The sequence below is a fragment of the Hypanus sabinus genome, chromosome 13 (assembly GCF_030144855.1).
Source record: "Hypanus sabinus isolate sHypSab1 chromosome 13, sHypSab1.hap1, whole genome shotgun sequence".
In the NCBI taxonomy this organism is placed as follows: Eukaryota; Metazoa; Chordata; class Chondrichthyes; order Myliobatiformes; family Dasyatidae; genus Hypanus; species Hypanus sabinus.
In genome coordinates this window covers 44,637,588-44,657,782 of record NC_082718.1, presented here as the reverse complement: position 1 = coordinate 44,657,782, position 20,195 = coordinate 44,637,588, and positions in this window count along the sequence as shown.

Sequence of the window (20,195 nt, the reverse complement as noted above, 5' to 3'; positions counted from 1 at the left end):
AATTAAAGATTACAAAATGGTTTACTGCTGCACAAAACAACTAATTTCAAGACGTATTTCAAGAATAAACCTGATTCTGATCATGCATGATAAATCAGATTTTGTATGAAATGTTATTTACTTTAAGACTATAAGACATAGAAGCAGAATTAGGCCATCTGACCAATCGAGTTTGCTCTGCCAATCAATCATGGCTGATACTTTTCTTTCTCTCCTCCTCAACTCCAGTTCCCGGCTTTCTCCCTGTAACCTTTGATGCCATGTCCAATCAAGAACCTACCAATCTCTGCCTTAAATACACCCAGTGACCTGACCTCCACAGTTGCATGAGGCAACAAATTCCACAAATTCACCAGCTGCTCGCTAAAGGAATTTCTCCACATCTCTGTTTTGAAAAGGCACCCCTCTATCCTGAGGTTATGCCCTCTTGTCCTAGACTCTCCTACCATGGGAAACTTATTTCCTACATCTACTCTGCCTAAACTTTTCAACATCTGAAAGGTTTCAAAGAGATTTCCCCCCCCCCCCCCATCCTTCTGAATTCCAGCGAGTACAGATCCAGAGCCATCAAACATTCCTCGAATAATAACACTTTCATTCCTGAAATCATCCTTGTGAACTTCCTCTGGAGCCCCTCCAATGCCAACACATTTTTTTCTAAGATGAGGGGCCCAAAATTGTTCATAATACTAAAGGTGAGGCGTCACCAGAGACTTATAAAGCCTTAGCATCACACCATTGCTCTTGTACTCTACACATTTTGAAATGAATTTGCCTTCCTCACCACCAACTCATCCTGCAAGTTAACCTTCAGGGTGTTCTGCATAAGGATTCCCAAGTCCCTTTGCATCTCAGATTTTTGGATTTTCTCCCCATTTAGAAAATAGTCCACATATTTATTTTTCCTACTAAAGTGCATGACAATGCATTTTCCAACATTATATTTCATTTACCACTTTCTTGCTCATTCTCTAAATATTTCTAAGTCCTACTGCATCCTACCTGTTCCCTCAACACTACCTGCCTCTCCACCAATCTTCATATCATCTAAAAACTTGGCCACAAATCATCTAAATCATTTGCATAAAAAGAAGTGGTCCCAACACTGATCACTGCAGAATACCACTAACCACTGGCAGCCAACCAGAAAAGGAACCTTTTATTTCGACTCACTGCCTCTTACCAATCAGCCAATGCTCCTACCACGTTAGGTAACTTCCTTGTAATTCCATGGGCTCTTAACTTTGTAAGCAGCCTCATGTGTGGCACCTTGTCAAAGGCCTTCTGGAAGTCCAAATATACAACATTCGCAGCATCCCCTTTATCAATCCAATTTGTAATCTTCTCAAAGAATTCCAACAGGTTCATCAGGCAGGATTTTCTCTGAAGGAAACCATGCTGACTTCGTACTATCTTGCCTTGTGTCACCAAGTACTCCATCATCTCATCCTTAACAAATTACTCTACCATCTTTCCAACCACTGAGGTCGGGCTAACTGGTCTATAACTTCCTTTCTGCTGCCTTCCTCCTTTCTTAAAGAGTGTAATAACATTTGCAATTTTCCAGACCTCTGGCACCATGCTAGAGTCCAACAATTTTTGAAAGATCATTTCTAATGCCACCCCAATCTCTAATATGATCTCATTTAGAACCCTAGGGTGTGGTTCATCTGGTCCAAAAGTCTTTCAGCTTTTTGAGCACCTTCTCTCTTGTAACAGTAACTGCACCAACTTCTCTTCTGTCACACACTACAACATCAGGCATACTGCTAGTGTCTTTCATAGTGAACAGTGATGCAAAATACTCATTTAGTTCATCAGCCATCTCCTTGTCCCCTGTTATTATTTCACCTGCTTCATTTTCTAGCCATCCTATATCCTCTCTCACTTTTTAAAATTTTTAACATACTTGAAAAAAAATTTTACTACCCACTTTGATATTATTTGCTAGCTTGCTTTCATATTTCACCTTTTCCTTTCTAATTTTTTTTAGTTGCTCCCTGTAGGTTTTTAAAAACTTCCTAATCCTCTTTCTTCCCACTAATTTTTGCTTTGTTGTGTGCCCTTTCTTTTGCTTTTAAAATAGCTTTGACTTTGTCAGTTATGGTTGTACTATTTTACCATTTGAGTATTTCTTCATTTTTGGATTACATATGTCCTGCACCTTACTCATTTTTCCCTAGAAATATGGGAAAAATGTTTATCTCTGCACTGATAATTGCTTTATTTTACTGAACATTACTTTAAAGTATTAGGTACCCCGTAACTGGGTGTCAGACCAGCAAAGATAGAAGAATCCGTTGGGAGTCTGGTGGTACCAAAACGAAAGTTATTTATTAGTTTATTAGTAAACTACACAATACAATATCAAAAATGCAAATATACATATAAAACCAGTTAGCAGTAATAAACCTAAAAGTGTAGGAATAATAATAAGCAATAATAAACAAGCTCTATCGATGTCTAGAGGTAAATGAATTGTCATAGAAAAGTATAAAGTTCAGTTCATGCATGCTGAGGTAGTTATGGTTGTTGTGTTGTAATCGTTGGAGGGAGAGAGAGAGAGAGAGCGAGAGATTAGGCAGCTGCAGCAGGCAAACCTTCTGTGGCTTTCTTAACCCATCGTGACGTTGTGGCCATTCAGTTATGACCCCTCCGTCCTTCAGCTAGACCATTCTTCTGTGGTGGACTTGTAACTCTGGCATGAGTGGACACACACACAGGTCCCCACCAGCCCCGCTGTAACACTGTGAGCTTTATTGACTGATCTTCTGATTCGGTCTCCGAAGCCCCCACCTTTCTGTGGGTTCACAACACTCAGTCAGTGTCCATTGGTGTATCTGAAGGGTGTCTCCCCAGACCTTTTATCCCTACTAACGGGGTCTCAGCTATCCATCAACTCTGAATGACTGTGTCCATCAAATCAGGCCACTCCTGCTATCCCCCGATGAATGTTAACAAACCAAGTAAAGTCCTTGCAGTGAAAGGTAAATAATCCAGGAAGAGTTAAAATACAATAGATCAACAGTCTCTCTCTCCCTCTTATCTGCAGCAGATGTTCTTGCCTGGGCTTTATCTCTCTCTCTCTCTCTCTCAGTAGCAGCATAGCAATAGCAATAGTTCATAGTTCTCAGGGGGGAGGGGAATGGTTAACTCTGCACCCCATTTCCATTAGGTCTGTCCATCACTCATAACAGAAGTAATAGGGAAATCTTCAGTGGTCATAAATACTGCTATTCTTTGATACTTCGGTAGTAATGCAGAAATTTAATGAATTGGCTGACTTTTAAGCTGTCACCAGAGGTTGATGATAAAAGCTGCTGCCTTGCGTTTTTAACCCAGTTAACCGACTTGTGTTTTTCAAGGATGGCAACCACTCCTATTTAATCTGGCATACTTGTAATTTGAGTTGGAAGATATGTGGTTTACTTCTTATACCCTTAAGACTGTGAACAATGGGCAGGTCAGATGGCTATGTAATGTTCACCTACAACTGAAGAACAAATAAAATACACCATGTGAACAAAGGTAAGGTTGCCTGGTTACTTTGCCAACAAGTAATTGCAAGAGGAAAAACTTCTACATTGAAAAAGGCAAACCTCATTATATAAACAGAGAAGTAAAGATAATCAGATGGCCCAAGTAGCTCAGAGATTTTGGCCCAGACTTCAGAGTCAAAATAATCACAAGGGTAACAATGCCTCTATTATACATGTCTGAAACTGGGAAACTCTAGCTGAAAATTTGTAACAACAAAAATTATAATTGTTAGCATAAATGTTATGCTAACATTGTGCTATAATATTATTTGCATCATAAAACAGCATTGTTTTTGAAATGTTATTAATGGCATCAAGTTGTTGTCAGTATGTATAAACTAAATGTCATACTAAGTCTCATCATTACAATTTAAATTACTTTGGACAAGATGACACACTATTAACCAATTGATCTTTCTGACATGGAAAAAGAAATGCTACATGGATAGAGTTTCACACCTTCAGGTTAATTGTTGTGGGTTTAAAAATATTTAACATTTTACCTTCATGGTTCTTTATCCTCCCTTCTGAACTAACAATTTTATTGTTTCTTTCTCAACCTGACTGGTATAAGTTTGTTCACCTCTAATTGACTTTCCACCTCTGAATCAGAATTAGAAACACTGGAATATATTGTGAATGTTATTGATTTGTGACAGCAGATTGTAATACATAATAAAAAAAACCTATAAATTACAATTAGATATATGAAAATAAATTAAATGAGTAGTGGAAAATAAGAGCAAAAAATAATAGTGGGCTTGTGTATGTGGGTTCATTATCTATTTAGAAAGCAGGGGAGAATAAGCTGTTCCTGAAATGTTGAGTGTTTCTCTTCAGGTTCCTCTAGCTCCTCCTTGATAATAGCAATGAAAAGAGGGCATGTCCTGGGTGATGGGGCATCCTGTGCTTTTTGAAAGTGTCCTCAATGCTGGGGAGGCTAGTGCCAATGATACAGCTGGCTGAGTTTACAACTTCCTGCAGCTTTTTCTGATCCTGTGCAGTGGCCCCTCCATTCCAGTCAGTGAAGCAAACAAAATGCTCTCTACAGTACCTCTGTAGAAATTTGCAAGATTCAAATTACATTTATTATTGAAGTACATATGACGTATACAACCCTAAGATTCATTTTCCCCACAGATGGCCACAAAACAAATAAACAGCATGGAACCCATTCAAAGAAGATCAACAAACGCACCCCCCATTCACAAAAAAAAAATCACGCAAATGGTAAACAAAAAAATTAGGGAAAAACACAAAAACACAGATGCTTCACTCAAAGCCTTATGGAACCCTGCTGGAGACAGCAAAGTACCATATCGCTCTATTGGCCTGAAAACCACGAAAATATAGATCGCAGGCATTGAACAGTAAATCACAGGTTCCAACAGTAGAACCACATTTGTAAGAAAAAGAAGATGTAATAAAAGTAGTTTCCTGAACGATCTGGAAGATGTCGCCATCTGCTTCCAGAAGCAGTCTTTGGTGACATGCTAAGACTCTTCAGACTCATAATGAAATAGAAATGCCGTTATCCTTTCTTTGTGTTGGCATGTGGCCAAGTTGTTAAGGCATTGGTCTAGGGATCTAAAGGTCTCTAGTTCGAACCTTCCCTAAAGCAGCATGTTGTGTCCTTGAGCAAGGCACTTAACCACACATTGCTCTGCGATGACACCGGTGCCAAGCTCTATCAGCCTTTACCCTTCCTTTGGACAACATCGGTGGTGTGGAGAAGGGAGACTTGCAGCATGGGCAACTGCTGGTCTCCTATACAACCCTGCCCAGGCCTGCGCCCTGGAAACTTTCCAAGGTGCAAATCCATGGTCTCTTGATGCCTATTTTATCTTTTATATATTCTTTCTTTGCAATTGCATCAATATGCTGGGCTCAAGGTAGATCTTCAGAGATGTTGACATGCAGGAAAATTGAAAATTCCCACTGCTGATCCCATGATGAGGACTGGTGTGGGTTCACTTGATTTCCCCTTCCTGAAGTCCACAATAAATTCCTTGGTCTTAATGATGTTGAGAGTAATATTGTTGTTGCAACACCACTCACCCAGATGATCTATCTCACTTCTGTATGCTTCCTCATGAAATTCTGCCAATAATAGTTGTGTCAATGGCAAATTTATAAATGGCCTAATCTCAAATGCTGTCCTGTTGCATTCAGGAGCAAACAGTTCCTTTTCCTGAGCTGTTGTAAATGGAACCTCAAACTCTGCAATAATTCATGGCCAATGTATTTTCTGACCTCATGACCTTGAAGTGATTGGTGAAACTGTTTAAAATAGTTGAAAGAGCTGGGATCAATGGCCTTAAGTATACAATCACTTTTTCTTTATACTAGGAATATATCTGACTGACCAGTAGGGAGTATTTTTTCTTGCATTTTACTCTATCCCTGCCACATTGGACACTCACCAATATGCTTACCGACAGAACCACTCTACAACAAATGCCATAGTATCTATCATCCATTTGGCCCTGGTGCACCTAGAAAATAAGGACACTTATGTCAGAGTGTTACTTCTAGATTTCTTTTTGGCATTCAACACTTTTGACCCACAGACGGTGATGAACAAACTCATTCTCCTCAGTTTAAATACACTACTGTGAAACTGGGTGTTTGACTTTCTAACGAAACAGACATCAGGTAGTCAGAATGCACCTCCACAGCAGTCTGTGGTAGAACATTACTCTATCTAAAAAAGATATCCTCATTACTTCTGTTCTAAAAGGTCACCCCTCAATTTTGAAGCTGTGCCTTCTGGATCTGGACATACCCACACAGGAAACGTCTTCTCCACATCCACCTTATCTAGTCTTTCCACATTTGGTACGCTTCAATGAGATACCTCTGCATTCTTCTAAATTCAACTGAGTACAAGCCCAAAGCTGCCAAACACTCCTCATATGTTAACCTGTTCATTCCCAGAATCATCCCTGTGAACCTCCTCTGAACTCTCTCCAAAGATAACGCATTCTTTCTGAGATATGGGGCACAAAACTGTTGACAATACTCCAAGTATGGCCTGACTATTGTCTTATAAAGCTTCAACATTATCTCCTTGCTTTTATATTCTATTCCCCTTGAAATGAATGCCAACTTTGCATTACCCTTCTTTACCACAGATTTAACCTGTAAATTAACCTTCTCAAAGTCTTGCATAAGAACTCCTAAATCTCTCTATACCTCTGATGTTTGAATTTTTTCCTCATTTAAATAAGAGTCTACCCTACTGATCCATTTGCCAAAATACATTATCATGTAATTCCCAACACTATATCCCATCAGCCACATTTTTGCCAATTCTTCCAATTTGTCTAAGTCCTGCTGCAATCTCGTCGCTCCCTCAGCACTACCTACCCCTCAACCCATCTTCGTATCATTCACAAACTTTGCCACAAAGCCATCAATTTCATTTTCTAAATTATTCACAAACAATGTAAAGAGTACTGGTCCCAATATTGACCCCTGAGGAACACCACCTGTCACTGGCAGCCAACCAGAAAAAGGCCCCTCTTATTCCCAGTCACTGGCTCCTGACTGTTAGCCATTCCCCTACCCATGTCAGTATCTTTCCTGTAATGCCATATGATTTTATCTTGTTAAGCAGAATCACTTGTGGCACTTTATCAAACCCATTCTGAAAATCCAAGTAAATGACATCCACTACCTCTCCTTTGTCCACCCTGCTTGTTGCTTCCTCAAAGATCTGTCAGGCAACATTTTCCTTTACAGAAACCATGCTGACATTGACTTATTTCTTTATTAGTCTCCAAGTACCCCAAAATCTCATCCAAAATAATAGACTCCAGTCCTGCGAGACCATGTCAGAATCAAGTACTTCTTGAAAGATCATGAACAATACATACATTATCTCTTCAGCAACCTCTCTCAGCGCTCTGGGATGTAGTCCATCTGGTACAGGTGACTAATGCACCTTAAGACCTTTGGATTTGCCTACCATTTTTTTCTTTATAATAACAATGGCACTTACTCCTGCTCCCGGACACTCATGGACCTCTGGCACACTGCTAGTGTCTTCCACAGTGAAGACTAATACAAAATACTCATTAAGATCGTGTGCCATTTTTCATCCCTCATTACTACTTCACCAGCATCATTTTCCAGTGGTCCAATATCAACACTTATCTTCCATTTGCTCTTTATATAACTGAAAAAACTTTGGAATCCTGCTTTAAATTATTGGCTAGTCTGCCTTCAAGTGTCATCTTTTCCCTTCTTATAGCTTTTTTAGGTACCTTTCATTGGATTTTAAAAGCTTCCCAATCATCTCACTTCCCACTCACATTTGCTACCTTATATGCCCTTTCCTTGGCTTTTATGCAGTCCTTAACTTCCCTTGACAACCATGGTTGTCTACCCCTGCCATTTGAGAACAACAGTTTCTGAGGGACATATCTATCCTGCACTTTGTGAACTATTGACAGAAACTTCAGCCACCTCTGCTCTGCCATCATCCCTGCCAGTATCCTCCACCAATCCACCTGGGCAAGCTCCTCTCTCATGACTCCTTTATTCCAGTGTAATACTGACACATGTGACTTATGCTTCTCCCTCTCAAATTGCAGTATGAGTTCAAGCATACTATGATCACTGCCTCCTAAGGGTTCCTTTATGTTAAGCTCCCAATCTATGAAAGTGTTTCCTCAAGTAGGCTCAAGCTCAAGCTCCTCTAAAATACTGTACATTTTTCACCATTTTGAATTTTGCCTCTGTGGTACAATTGAACTGTTTGCTCTGTCTGCATTTGTCCCCAGTCACTGGCTTGCCCTTCCTTACATTCATGTTACACCCATCATCTTCTTGTAAACCTGCTGGCTCATGCTCATCTCTGTCATACTGGTTTCCTGCTCTGCCCCATTAGTTTAAACCACTCCCAACAGTAAATCTGGTAAAACTGTCAACGAGAATATTGGTCCCATTCGCATTCAAGTGCAACCCATCCCTGCCCCAAAAGGTACCTGAATTATCCAGAAACCTGAATCCCTGCTCCCTGCTCCAATTCTTCTGCCACATATTTATCTGCCACCTCATTCTATTCCTATCCTTACTTTCACATGGCCCAGGCAGCAATCCCGACATTAGTACCCTTGAGGTCCTGCTTCTCAGCTTCCTTCCTAATTCCCCATATTCTGGTTTCAGATCCTCCTCCCTTTTTCTATCTATGTCATTGGTACCAATATATACCATGACTTCTAGCTACTCACCCTCCATTTTCAGCATATTGTGAACTCATTCAGAAATATCGCAGACTCTGGCACCTGGAAGGCAAACTACAATCCATGTTCTTATTAAAGAAAGGGAGTAGAGATAGCCCAGGAAATTATAGACCAGTGGGTTTTACTTCAGTGGTTGGTAAGTTGATGGAGAAGATCCTGATAGGCAGGATTTATGAACAGTTGGAGGGGCATAACATGATTAGAAATAGACAGCATGGCTTTGTGAAAGGCAAATCGTGCCTTACGAGCCTGATTGAATTTTTTGAGAATGTGACTAAACGCTTTGATGAAGGTAGAACAGTAGATGCAGTGTATATGGATTTCACAAGGCATTTGAAAATGTACCCCATACAAAGCTTATTGAGAAAGTATGGAAGCATGGGATCCAAGGGGAAATTGCTTTGTGGATCCAGAACTGGCTTGCACACAGAAGGCAAAGAGTGGTTGTAGACGGGTCATATTCTGCATGGAGATTGGTGACCAGTGGTGTGCCTCAGGAATCTGTTCTGGGACCCCTTTCCTTCATGATTTTTATAAATGACCTGGATTTGGAAATGGAGGGATAGGTTGGTAAATTTGCTGATGACACAAAGGTTGGGGGTGTTGTGAGATTGTGTGCAGGGCTGTCAGAGGTTACAGAGGGACATTGATAGGGACACAAAACTGGACAGAGAGGTGGCATGTGGAGTTCAACCCAGATAAGTGTGAAGTGGTTCACTTTGGTAGGTCAAAAATGATGGCAGAATATAGTATTAATGGTAAGACTCTTGGCAGTGTAGAGGATCAGAGGGATCTTGGGGTCTGAGTACGTTGGACTCAGCTGCTGCGAAGGTTGACTGTGTGGTTAAGAAGCCATATGGTGTATTGGCCTTCATCAATCATGGGATTGACTTTAAGAGCCAAGAGGTAACGTTACAGCTATATAGGACCCTGGTCAGACCCCACTTGGAGTACTGTGCTTAGTTCTGGTCACCTCACTACAGGAAGGATGTGGAAACCATAGAAAGAGTGCAGAAGAGATTTACAAGGATGTTGCCTGGATTGGGGAGCATGCCTTATGAGAATAGGTTGAGTGAATTCCGCCTTTTTTCCTTGGAGTGATGGACGATGACGGGTGACCTGATAAAGGTGTATACGATGATGAAAGGCATTGATTATGTGGATAGTCAGAGGCTTTTTCCCAGGGCTGAAATGGCTAACATGAGAGGGCACAGTTTTAAGGTGCTTGGAATTAGGTACAGAGGAGATGTCAGGGGTAACTTTTTTATGCAGAGAGTAGTGAATGCACGGAGTAGGCTGCTGGTGACTGTGGTGGAGGCAGATACAATATGGTCTTTTAAGAGACTCCTGGATAGGAACATGGAGCTTAGAGGGCTATGGGTAACTCTAAGTAATTTCGAAAGTAAGTGCATGTTCAGCCCAGCATCGTGGACCAAAGGGCCTGTATTGTGCTGTAGGTTTTCTATGTTTCTATGATTCTTCTTCAGGTCCACAGAATTGCCTATATCTCCCTTTAGTTATAGAGTTCCCTATTACTGCTGCTATCCTCTTCAGTTCCTTACCCTTTTGAGCCACAGGGCCAAACTCAGTGCCAGAGGCATGGCTGCTATTGCTTCTCCCATGTAGGTCAAGTCAAGTCAAGTCACTTTTTATTGTCATTTTGACCATAACTGCTGGCACAATACACAGTAAAAATGAGACAATGTTTTTCAGGACTGAGGTGCTACATGAACAATACAAGAACTACACTGTGTTACAAACCCTGTAACTGGGTCACTTACCAGCAAAGATAGAGAAGTCCGTTGAAGTCTGATGGTACTATTTTTAAAAGTATTTATTAGTAAAAATACACAAAAATAATATCAATGCAAACATACAGATAATATACGTCGTCAATACTAAATCTAAAAGTGCGGGTATAATAATAATCAATAAGAAACAAGCTCTATCGTTGTCTAGGGGATAATGTATTGTCCGATGGAAATATAAAAGACACTCAATTCATTCAGGCTGCAGCCTTTGGTTGGAGTCAAGAGAGAGATTTTAGAAACTTGCCAGCTTTTCCTTTTTATGATGTCGATCCTTCGAGAGTTCCGTTGGTGTAGCCAGTTATTTAAAATGGCATCCTGTCAACCCTCGCCTCTTTTCCAGTTAGCTCCCACATGGTGAGTTTGTGCACCATGGTGAAATAGGCTTTCGCCCGCTCCTTTCATAGGAGTTATTTTATCAACAATGTGTTCCAAACTTAGACCATTTTCCAAATCTCCACACAATTCTTTAAGTTTAAGCAAGTTGCTAGTTTGCTCTTCAGGACCCTTCATGCTATTAGTTCTCAATTTAAGACCTGAAAGCGATCCCTCTTTGTTCAAACAGCATTTCGAATTCTGCTTTTTCACACCACACTCTTGAATAACAATAGCGTGTGGGGCACCTTTACATTCCAACTCAACCTGTAATTGATTCACAGGCTCTGTGTTACCAAGCCATTGTCTCTGCAGCCTGGTTGCTGCTTCTGACATCAATCCAGACTGTGCTGTCTTTACGACAGTTATTTAGTTTATAATATTTTTGCGTAGTAATTCATTCGATAGTATTTTCTAGTTAGAATTAGAAGTGTTTAAAGTATATTCATTGCATGTAAAATATATCGGCATGTGATGACGTCACATCCGGTTTCGCCGCGTCTTGTGGGAAAGTACCGGTTTGAAATTAGCGCGAGGGTGGGGGCTCACCACGAGGCACACCTGAGCAGAAGTTGTTTTGCAGGCATGAGAAATCACAGTGAGAGCAACGCTTTTTCGCCATATGTTAATGTGAAGAGTGAACAGTAAATGGTTAATCTTACTGCGATCTGGTTCTTATTGACTGTGGTTTATCTCGACGTTTAATTCGGCGTTCGTTACACGCGAAGGAGAACGTTACACAGACTTTAAATTTTCTTCATTCAATTTAGGAACTACACTTTTCCTTCAATAATAATATTCACCTTACCACCTTTTATCTCCTCACTAACTTTTAACACACCTTCGAGCACAAACAACTGGGAATTCTCACTTCCCACAATTACCAAGGTTAACCCTTTCTTCACTGAACCATCTGACCCACAAGGACTGCATTCCTTTTCAACTGAATCAAATACCTCAGAATTTTTCTGAGCTCCATTACTAGGTTCAGTACCACGTGCATCCACATCTTGGACACACTCAAACGGGACATCTGCCTCTTCCAGGCTTTCAATACCCGTACCCTTTCCAAATTCTAAATTCCCCTGATCCTCCTAGCTACTCTCTGGGCAACTCCCTTCCGGAGTAAACTCAACCCCGCGGGCTGAAACAACCTCATCTGCCAACCCAGCAGACTTCTTCAAGGTAATGGCATCCTTTTCATCTAGGACTGCCCTCATTTCATTATCGGGAACATTTTTAGAATTTTCAACTTCTTCAACTGTCTGCCAAACCAGACAGATCATCCATGTCCAACCCTGGACCTTTTAACAGCCTTATCTATTTTTCATCTTTACTCCATGCCTCTATAAATTTTCTCCTGGCTAAGGGCAGGTCTACCTCCTCTCCCTTACTCTTTTCCACTTTCTTATTCTCCGTTTTACCACCCTTTTGGTACAGGGTCGGTAAAAACGTCTCGGCCAAATCGAAACTGGCCTGATTTAAACTGCTCTCGTTCTCAGCTGCCTTTCTCGACATGCTGCGAGTGATTGCGCATTCGGGATAGATCTTGGAATCTAGGGGCGGGACCTCAACACTTACAGGCTGGCTCGTCAGCTTCATTGCTGACCAAACCTTACCACTGGCTAAATTGTTACCAAGAAGGACGTCCACGTCAGTTCTCGGAAATTCTGATTGCTCCACTATTTCAACTGGTCCAGATACCAGATCACAATTCAGAATGATCCTATGCAAGGGCACCGCTTCTGTCCCTTTTCCTATTCCTCTCAAAGCTAGCATTCCCGTCTTGCAACCAAATTCCAGTACCTTACTGCTAATCAATGACAGTTCAGCTCCCGTGTCTCTCCAGATCCGCACTGGAACTGGTGTGTCTCCCTCTCTCACAGACACGGTTCCTTTTGAAATACATTTCTCAGACCCTTCTCGTACTCTGTCTACCTGGGGCTCTCTCGTCGATTTACTGATCACCACAGCACATCCTATAGGGACTGCTGCTTTCCATTTCCCTGTCTCCTTCTTCAGAGCAAGGCACCTAGATGCAATATGTCCCTCCTTTCCACAATTAAAACAGCTCAAGCCAGGACCTCTCCTGTCGTCTTGCCTCTCCTCCTCAATTTTACCACTAGCTCCCGGCGGGACCTCTGCCTCAGCTGGCGGGCTTTCTCTACCATTCCCACGGTCTTTCTGGTAACTTTTATTTGAGGAAAACTTTGTCTTGTGAGTTAGGTCATATTCATCTGCGAACCTAGCAAATTCGGAGATGGACTTATTCGGCTTCTCATTCAAATACATCCGGATCTCCTCCAAAACACAACCTTTAAATTCCTCAATCAGAATTAACTCCCCAAGTCACCAAAAATCTTCTTCCACTATTTCTGCTGCACACCAACGATCCAAGAGCACACCTTTCTCATAGGCAAACTCGGTATACATCTAATTCCACCCTTCCTTTAAATTTCTGAACTTTTGTCTATAGGCTTCAGGTATTAATTCGTAGGTCCGAAGAATGGCCTCCTTTACTTTCTCATAATTTTCAGACTCTTCTTCCTCCATGGACAACGTCGCATATGCCCGTTGTGCCTTCCCTTTTAACACGCTTCGTAACAATGCCACCCACTACTCTTTGGGCCACTTCTGATTCACTGCCACCTTTTCAAAATGCAAGAAATAACCATCAACATCCATTTCCTCGAACGGAGGGACTAACCTCAATTCCCGACTAACATTAAACAGCTCCTCTCGGTCTGACCCTTGAACTCTTCGCTCTTGCCTTAACTTCTCCAGATCCAAGTCATGTTGCCTCTGTTTCTCTTTTACAGCTGCTTCCAGCTGTTTTAACTGAATTTCATGATCCCTTTGTTTTTCGGTTCATTCCTGTCCTTTCTCCTTTTCAGCTGCTTCCAGCTGCTTTAACTTAATTTCATGTTCCAACCTTAATTTCTCCAACTCTAACTGAGCCGCCCCACTAGCTGGTACCTTTTCAGGGATATTTTCCAATCCCTCAGCCGAAAACATATTCTTCACAATATAATACTGAGTTATGGCCCTCCGCACCTCCCGCTTTTTCATCAACAACCTCACCTCTGCAAGGTTTAGTCCTTTCGCAATATTTATCAAGTCCGACTTTATGGCCGCCTCTAGCGCCTCCAGAGTCGGGTTTTCTGTAAATTCCTCCACGTCCATCTTTGCTGGTTTCCCATCTGGCTACCCGCGCAACCAGACGCATGTTTGGACTTAAGCCAGATTCACTGGCCCTCCAATTTGGTATCAAATCTCGAGACGAGATCCCCACTTTGTTACGAACCCTGTAACTGGGTCACTTACCAGCAAAGATAGAGAGGTCCGTTGAAGTCTGTTGGTACTATTTTTAACAGTATTTATTAGTAAAAATACACAAAAATAACATCAATGCAAACTTACAGATAATATTCCTTGTCAATACTAAATCTGAAAGTGCGGGTATAATAATAATCAATAAGAAACAAGCTCTATCGTTGTCTAGGGGATAATGTATTGTCTGATGGAAATATAAAAGACATTCAATTCATTCAGGCTGCAGCCTTTGGTTGGAGTCAAGACAGAGCTTTTAGAAACTTGCCAGCTTTTCCTTTTTATGATGTCGATCCTTCGAGAGTTCCGTTGGTGTAGCCGATCCTTTAGCTAAGCCGTTCTTCCGTGGTAAGCCCGCCAATTCCTAGGCAAAGGAAAAGGACGCACGCGAGCCCCACCGGCTGTTGCTATTAAACGCTGTCACGGGATTTCTAGCGTTTTTCCTGGTGCGTCTAAAGGGGTTGTTCCCCAGACCCTCTTTTATCCTTACTCACGGGGTCTCAGATGTCAATCATAGTAAACCAACACAAAAACTACACTAGACTACAGACCTACCTAGGACTGCATAAAGTAACATAGAACAGTACAGGCATTAAAATAGATAATAAACAAGACAATAGGCACGGCAGAGGGCAGTGGGTTGATAGTCCGATGGCTTGGGGGGAAAATCTGTTACATAAATAATCAGCTGAATGGCGGCACCCAGGATTCCATCTGTTTCTGTGCTCCTGCCGAGTATTTCGTTGCCACAGATGTAGTCCAATTTAATGTCCATTCGAGAGCAGAATGGACGGGAGAGCCGGCTGGCTAGAGCTTGCTTTTCCCTGGCACGGACTCCTGCCCATTCGCCTCGCTTCCGCTTCCTCGCTCACCACTTATGACGTCCTCACCTCTGGCCTCCGGCATCAGGCGAGGACTGTGGGCCCAATTCCCTCAGCAAGCCGAGCAGTTGGATTCCCCCCACCCCGCCCCACTCTGCAACAGCACTTACAGTTGAGGTGGATGTACTCTCCACTATCTGACATTTTCCCTTCCCTCTCCTGACAGTCACCCATTTATGTGTCTCCTGTAGCCTTTGGGCAACCACCTCCCTGTAGTTCCTGTCTATCACCTCTTCACTTCCCCTAACAAGTCGATGGTCATCGAGTTGCAGCTCCAGTGCCTTAAAATGGTCTCTAAGGAGCTGCATTCTGAAGCATCTGGTGCAGATCTGGCCATCGGGGAGGTTAGCAGTCTCCTGGACATCCCACATCTGACACCCAGAACAGAAGCCTGGCTCTGTAGCCCCTATTCTCTCAAGAGTTAAATAAGAAAAAAGAAATAAGAAATAAGGAATGAACTTACCTACTTAACTTGCCTCCTCCTGTTCTCAATGAAGCCCTGTTGAGGCAATGCTTTCCCGCTCTGACTCAGAACACCCCCACGACAACCGCTCCCATGATGACCACTCCTCTGGATGGTTCCCCTCTTTTATGAAGACTGGGCTTTTAAAGCTCTTCACTGCAATTGCACAGGAATGCTTCTACTGCATCTGCTTAGTATTCCAATCAGATATCACAGTGGTCACATGGTCAAGTTCAGTGATGACACGACAGTGGCTCATCACCAACAACAATGATTCGGCCAACAAAGAAAACTCATCAACCCCTCGACCTTCTGAGGAGGCTGAAGGGAGCTGGACTTTGCGCATCCATATGTATATCATTTGCCTCATTCTACACATATGCAGCAGGGGGCACACTGCAAGATCCATCACTGCTTGGTACAAAAGTTGCATTGCAGTGGACAGGTAGTCAAAGCTGCCCGACGCGTCACTGGCGTCAGCCTACCCATCATTAAGGACGTATATACAGAAAGGTGCCGGAATAGATTCAGATTCAGATTCAGTTTATTGTCATTTAGAAACCACAAATTCAATGCAGTTAAAAAATGAGACAATGTTCCTCCAGAATGATATCACAAAAGCATATGACAAAACAGACCACACTAGAAAATCCACATAACATTTGGCAATCCCCAATCCAGAGTCCGGAGAGGCTGCTGCGTATTAACATCGCGCTACCATCTTAGCACATTCCCCAGAAAGGAGCTCCAAATCCACCAGACAAACAAGACCAAAGACTAAAGCTACAAGACCTGCATAAAACCACATAGTTATAACCTATAGTTACAACAGTGCAAACAATAGCATAATTGATAAAAAAAAAACAAACTATGGGCACAGTAAAAATAGTCCAAAGATGTTAAAGGACTATAAGTTCAAAAGAAATCACCACACAGTTTCCACAAGTCCCCAGGGTCCCGACAGACTCGCCATCCCACGCCGGAGGCAGAAGGGAGTACCCCCACTATGGACTTCCATGGCGCTGCCCGACTCAGCCTCGCAGACGCAGCACACACCGAAAGCGACCTGACCGCAGCAGACACTGAGTCCGTTGAACCTCTGAGCCGACGACCATCTCCTCCGGCACAGCTACTCCGAGCACCATCGTCTGCCCAGCATATTAAGACGGCCCTGCCAATGGCCATCGGCAATGCGACCCCGAGGACTGGGGGCCTGTTCTTCCCAGCAGAGTCCCGGACCTCACAGCAGCAGCAGCCACGAAGAAGGTCTTCCTGGAGATGTTCCCGATGTTCCTCCGTGCTCCCACATCCGTTTTCAATCGATTATGATTGCGCATGGCACCCTGCTTCACAAATAACAGATAATCAGCTCCGGAGTAGAGCCAGTAATATCACAAGAAAGATCCCACATACCCTACTCATTAACTGTTTGTCCCACTCCCATGAAGGAGGAGGCTACATAGCATTCAGGCCAGTATCACCAGCCTCAAAGACAGTTACTTTCCCCAAGCAGTAGGACTAACCGACACCACCACCACTAACTCTGCTACTACTTTATTATTTTCTGTCAGTCACCTTATGTACAGCCTGGTATTCCTTTATGGACATACAATCAGTCTATGTATATAACCTATATAAGCTTTGTGTTGGCACGTGGCCAAGTGGTTAAGACGTTCGTCTAGTGATCTGATTGTCGCTAGTTCGAGCCTTGGCTGATGCTGTGTGTGTGTTCTTGAGCAAGGCACTTAACCACACATTGCTCTGCGACGACACCAGTGCCAAGCTGTATGGGTTCTAATGCCCTTTCCCTGGACAACATCGGTAGAGAGGGGAGATGCAGCTTGGGCAACTGTAGATCTTCCATAAAAACAAAACCATGCCCAGGCTTGCACCCTGGAAACTTTTCAAGGCACAAAATCCATGATCTATCAAGACTAACAGAGGCCTACTACTACATATAAGCTATATTGTTTGCCTGTGTGCCATAATGGACTCCAGCATTTTTCCAAATAACTGTTGTCAAGGTAATATTCTGTTAGCCCATCATTTTTGTTCAGCTTCCTCATGAAAAGCAGTTTTACATTTCCTTTATATCAATCTAGTAAGATCATTCTTGAAACCAAGAGATATTAGTGGATCATTATCAATCCATTCAGTACTTCTGTGGCTACCATTTTAAAACTCTAGGATAAAATTCATAGGCTTGGGGATTTTTTTTTGGCTTGAGTTCAACTAATTTCTCTGATTTTTTTATCTTTACCATGTAAATACCTTAACCTGTTTGTACAAACCATGGTCACTTTGCGGAGTACGTTTTCTGCTGTCTTCTGTAAAAAGAATTACAAAATATGTTTCTAATATTTTGCAATTCTGCATCATGCTTTTCCCTGGCTCGATTTCTAAAGGGTCTACATGTACCTTCATTACTCTCTTCCTTATTAATACTTGTAAGCACTTTTGCAGACTTTTTAAAATTATTGCTAGCTCACTCTCCTTTTCATTTTTAGTTGCTTTGTGATCAATTTTCGGTGATCCATTAAATATTCATAAATGTTTCAAGATTAATACTCTTTTTCACAACATTACAAGCTTAATCTTTTCATTCAATGATATCCTTAAATTTTTGGTTAGGCATAGTTCGAGCACTTCTCCCGTTTAGGATTTGCCATTCTTAACTTTCTTGAAAATTTTGGAAGGACAGAAGATTATTCATCTACCTGAGGAAAGCCTTTTCTCCCGTACTGCATTTCAAATAATGCATTTAACTTCCAGATTTGACTCAGGTTAATTTGTATATGTCTAAGATAACAATCTGGAAATCATTATTCTTAAAAATTTTTATTTACTTTGTCTCCACCTTCAAATCTTTCAGAACTTCCTCCTTACTTTTGTCGTTTTATTGGTTCTCCTCCAAATGTTTTTCAAGCACAAAGGAGATAGCCCTAATTCTGACACGACAACTACGTAATGAGTAGGCACCTACTCAGTATGCCACCTCATTAGAAAGCCCGTGGATCTGGTTAATTGTATTTCACAACACCAATTTTAGTTACGTAACTTCTCTGTGAGTTATGTGACAACCATGCCCTAATCCAAGTCACACATATGCATTATTCAAAGCAGTAGATGTACAATGACCATTCAAAGGAACATTGGCTGCCTTTTCCTAGTTTCTGCGCTGTAGGTCTTCCATTCTCTTCTTGTAATCTGGTTGAGACCATATAGTTTGGTACAAACCTGGATTGATTTTATAATACTCACATAAGCACCTGAGCAAATAAACACATGAAGCAATCAATGAGATTCTTCACATGACTACAAAATTAGTCCTTCTTTGCCCTTATAGATTTTCCATCTACTCATTAACAATGTTAAGGATATATGAAAGCAGAATCACTATGAAGTTTAATTTCCCGTATTTACAATGATACCAAAAAACACCAAATTAGAGTATTCTTCTTTAAGTTACTTGTTTATTTTCTTAACCTTTAGTTTTTTTTTAATATATTATGTTTGTAAGAGATGGGTCCATATCTATAGACCTCTGATAGATGAAAGGTATAAAAAGATATAATTGTCTTCCTTACACTTTTGCAAATATATGTATATACAGTATATTACAGGAACACCAACCCAAAAATGTAAATTAAACTTATAACAATTAAACCATGCTTTCTCAAATACTTTGAACTTAACATAATAAAATTAAAACAATTTAAGCTCAGCCCAGTTCACTACAATTTGTATATGTCTCAGATAAAAATCTGGAAATCATTATTCTTAAAAAATTTTATTTACTTGGTCTCCACCTTCAAATCTTTCAGAACTTCCTCCTTACTTTTGTCATTTTATTGGTTTTTATTTGGTTGATATTTGGTATCATTGTAAATATGGGAAATTAAACTTCATAGTGATTCTGCTTTATAAAAATCAATTAAATTTCAAGTAGAATTCACAATGCATTTTAACAGCTTTCTGTGTTGGAAGGGTGTGGTTTGAAATGACATTTTACATTTTGAAAATGAAAATCTTTTTGTAAGTTTACATTGTTTGACCATTTGAATCAAGCAAAATTAATCTGGATTTTGTTATAGTAGTAGTAAGCAGTGTTTACAGCTTCCTCCTGCTCCTGTTTCTTATTACCTTAATGGCTTATTAAGCAGTCATTATTCTAGAATAAGGATGCACATTATGCAGAACCTTTGTTTATTGAATTTGGTAACATGCCTAAATGTGGTCAAATATTTCTCCAGGAAACTGAAAGAAAATTAGACAGTCAATCATCTGCTCTGCTCTCCTGCGCCACTCAGATGTGAAATTAGGAGATGCACATATAGTATACAGTACTGTGCAAAAGTTTTGGGCACACGCATGTACATGCACACACACACACACACACACACACACACACACACACACACACACACACAATATATATATAACTAGGGTGCCTAAGACTTCTGCACAGTACTATATTTGTCAATGTGGAGTAGAGAGTGGATTTGTAAATCTGGTGGGAGCAGAGGATATTGGGACTGGTGAGGGTGGAG